We start from the raw sequence: 4,154 nt of genomic DNA, 5'->3' as shown, positions 1-4,154 counted from the left end.
TCATAACCTCCTTGCTACCCCCACGCTGCCCCCACCACCGGCCCTAATCTATCTGTCTCTATAGATTTACCTATTTTAGACTTTCAGGCACCATTTCTGTGAACTTTTGTGACTGACTTGTTTTCACTTAGCATAATGTTTTCAGTGTTCATGCAAGTTGTAACACGTATCAGTACTTCATTCCTTCTTTTTATTGTGATAAAATGCACATATCATAGAATTTACCATTTTATACATTTCAAGTGTATATACAGTTCAGTGGTATTAAGTATATTTACTTGGTTGTCCAGCCATCACTGCTATCTATCTACACCACTTTTTCCATCTTCCCAAACTGAAACCCTATACCCATTACATGCTAGTTCTGCATTCCCCCTCTTTCCATCCCCTGGCAGCCAGTATTCTGTTTTGTCTCTCTAAATTTGAATAGTCAGGTGTTTAAAGTAAGTGGAATTATACAAATTTGTCTTTTTGTGACTGGCCTATTCTACTTAGATTTTTTTAATAATTTTCATTTTCTGGATTGTTCACTGGAAGTATATAAAAATATAATTTAAAAAAAATATTGATCTTGGGCACCTGACTGGCTTAGTTGGAAGAACATGTGACTCATAGTCTGAGGGTCATGAGTTCAAGCCTCACTTTGTGTGTAGAGATTACTTAAATAAATATATAATCTTTTATTTATTTTTTTAAAAAGATTTTATTTATTTATTTGATAGACAGAGATCACAAATGGGCAGAGAGGCAGGCGGGGGGCGGGGGGAAGCAGGCTCCCCGCTGAGCAGAGAGCTTGATGCGGGACTCGATCCCAGGACCTTGAGATCATGACCTGAGCTGAAGGCAGAGGCTTAACCCACTGAGCCACCCAGGCACCCAATAAATACATAATCTTTCAAGAAATATTGATCTTGGCATGCCTGGGTAGTTCAGTTGGTTAAAGTGACTGCCTTCAACTTAGATCATGATTCCAGGGTCCTGGGATTGAGCCCCACATCAGGCTCCCTGTTCAGCAGGGAGCCTGTTTCTCCCTCTCCCTCTTCCTGCCACTCTGCCTACTTGTTCTCTCTATATATCTCTCTGTAAAATAAATAAATAAAATCTTCAAAAATATATTGATCTTATATCCTACAATCTTGCTGAACTAGTTTATTAGTTGTAATAATTTCTATTGGATTCCTTGGATTTCTTATTTACACAATCATGTCACCTGTAAATAGAGATAGTCTTCTACCTGTCCAATTTGGATGCCTTTTATTTTTTTTTCTTGCCCAGTTGCCCTGGCTAGCCTGTCTAGTACAACGTTGAATAGAAGTGGTGAGAGCAGAGATCCTGGTCTTGCATCTGATCTTATGGGAAAGCACTGAAGTCTTTCATCATTAAGTATGATATTAGCTGTGTGGGTTTGATTTTTTTTTCTTTTTTTTTGGTCAGAGAGAGTGAGCACAGGCAGACAGAGAGGCAGGCAGAGGCAGAGGGAGAAGCAGGCTTCCTGCTGAGCAAGGAGCCCCATGTGGGACTCGATCCAGGATGCTGGGATCATGACCTGAGCCGAAGGCAGCTGCTTAACCAACTGAGCCACCCAGGCGTCCCGATTTTTTTTTTTTAAATGCAGAGCTTGAACTCACAACCACGAGATCAAGATCTAAGCCAAGATTGAGACTCAAGACACTTCAGCAACTGAGCCACCCAGGTACCTCAGCTATGTGTTTTTAATAGAAGACCTTTATCAGACCTTTATCTGTTCCTAATTTGCTGAATTTTTTTTTTAATCATGAAAGAGGGTTGGGTTTTGTCAAGTTCTTCTTCTTTGTCTATGGAGATGATCGTGTAATTTTTTTCTATTCTAGTAACAGAATGTATTACATGAATTAATTTTCAGATGTTGAACCAACCTGGCATTGTAGTTCTTTCCTTTTTATTCCTGAAAGGTATTCCATGAGTATACACAACTTTGAATATACCACATTTTGTACATTCATTTATCCATTGAAAGAAATTTGGGTTGTTTCCAGTTTGGGTTATTGTGATTAACAATGTTATAATGAATATATAAAAGTCTTTGTGTGGACATAGGTTTTCGTTTCTCTTGGGCATATACTTAGTTGTGAAGTTCCTAGATCTTACGGTAAATTTGTTTATCCTTTTAAGGAACTGGCAGACTGGGACACCTGGATGGCTCAGATGGTTTAGCATCTGCCTTTGGCTCTCGTCATGATCCCAGGGTCCTGGGATTGAGCCCCGAGTTGGGCTTCCTGCTCAGCGAGGAGCCTGCTTCTCCCTCTCCTTCTGCTGTTCCCCCTGCTTATGCTCTCTCACTCTCTCTGAAAAATAAATAAATAAAATCTTAACAACAAGAAAAAAAGAAACTGACAGGCTATTTTCCAAAGTTGCTGTGTGCTTTATATTTCCAGTGTCTGAGATTTCCTGTTTTTTTTTTTTTTTTTTTTTTTTTTTACCTCTGGGCCACAACTTTTAATTATTTCTCTTTTTAATTTTAGGCATTTCACTGGTACAAAATGGTATGTCATTGTGGTTTCTTTTTTCTTCATTGTGGCTTTAATTTTCATTTCCCTGAGGGATAATGATATTGAACATTTTTTTAACTGCTTACTTCCTTTTTTAAAAAAATGTTTTGTTTATTTATTTGAGAGAGAGAGAGAAAGAGAGCATGAGAGGGAGAAGCAGACCACCGGCTGAGCAGGGAGCCTGACTCAGGGCTTGATCCCAGGATGAGATCATGACCTGAACCAAAGGCAGATGCCTAACCAACTGAGCTACCCAGGCACCCCTCAACTGCTTATTTTCATGTGCTTTTTATACACATCTTTGGTCAGATGTGCTTTGAATTCTTTTGCCCATTTTTAATTGTGTTGTTTTGACAAAATGTAAGTTTTAAAGATTTTTTAAAATTTTTATTTATTTATTTGACAGAGAGGAGAGAGATCACAAGTAGGTAGAGAGGCAGGCAGAGAGAGAGGGGAAAGCAGGCTCCCTGCTGGGCAGAGAATCTGATGCGGGGCTCCATCACAAGACCCTGGGATCATGACCTGAGCTAAAGGCAGAGTCTTAACCCACTGAGCCACCTAGGTGCCCCCCAGATTTATGTTTTAATAGCCTTATATGGTGACAGATGGTAGCCTGCTTCTCCCTTTCCCACTCCTCCTCCTTGTGTTCCCTCTCTCGCTATGACTCTCTCTGTCAAAAAAATAAATAAAATCTTAAAAAAAGAAAGAAAGAAAGAGGAGCCCTTCCCCTTATCTCTGCGACACCAGTAGGTACCATGTCACTGTTCTCCTGTTGCAATCACTCTTTCCCCCTCCTAATAGTCGCCCTTCCCCAGCTGCAATAGTCTTTTCAAATCAGGTCTCTGCTCACCTTCTGGATTTGAATTCTATGTGATACTCTCTAGAGGTAGAGTTTCTAATGTTTTAGAAGTATATTTCTCTTCAGTTGTAATTGCTTATATTTATGATTTGTTTTTCCTGGATCTTAAGTACTCCTCCCTGAGTCAAAAGCCACCTGAGCAGAGGAGTAAGCCCTCTGAGGGTATTAACAGCTTTCCACATATGGCGGGTTCAACCAGAGATGACCAGACCCAAGGGCTTCCCTATGCAAATACCTCCAGATAACCAATTCTATTCTAGAATCTTACTACCTTCAGAATCTTCTTGCTGGTTTCTGGGGCCATTTAGCTCACTTTCAGCTAATGCCTGAGGTGGCGGTGCATAACCAAGGAAAAAGAAAAAGAAAAAGAAACTCAAACTAAACTATCCCATTAGATCCCAGCAAGTGAAAAGCCTGTCCAACCCCAAAGAGCTTCTTTGGCAGATCACCCCTGGACTAACCCGAATGAGAGGTTTGCAAGTGGTGACAAACCATCAGCTTTGCACTCTTGATAACATTTATGCCATCATCCAAGGTTCAATAATATCATTTTCAAAAACAGAAGTAAAGAAACGTAGACTGGCAAATGATCTCTTCTGACTTGTGAATTTAGGAACAGGCTAAGTCGCACGCCAGTTAAAAACTTACAAATCGCATTTCATTGGGCACAGTTAGGGAATTGCTCCCTGAAACCTAATGTCCAGGAGACCTAGCATCCGTCATCAGAGGGTGCTGGCCTCGTGTTCACCGTCACGGCTCCCAGCATC

Source organism: Mustela putorius, unplaced genomic scaffold (genome assembly GCF_011764305.1).
Source record: "Mustela putorius furo isolate JIRA1106 unplaced genomic scaffold, ASM1176430v1.1 tig00003983_pilon_pilon_pilon, whole genome shotgun sequence".
NCBI classification, from domain to species: domain Eukaryota; kingdom Metazoa; phylum Chordata; class Mammalia; order Carnivora; family Mustelidae; genus Mustela; species Mustela putorius.
This window is presented reverse-complemented; position numbering follows the sequence as displayed.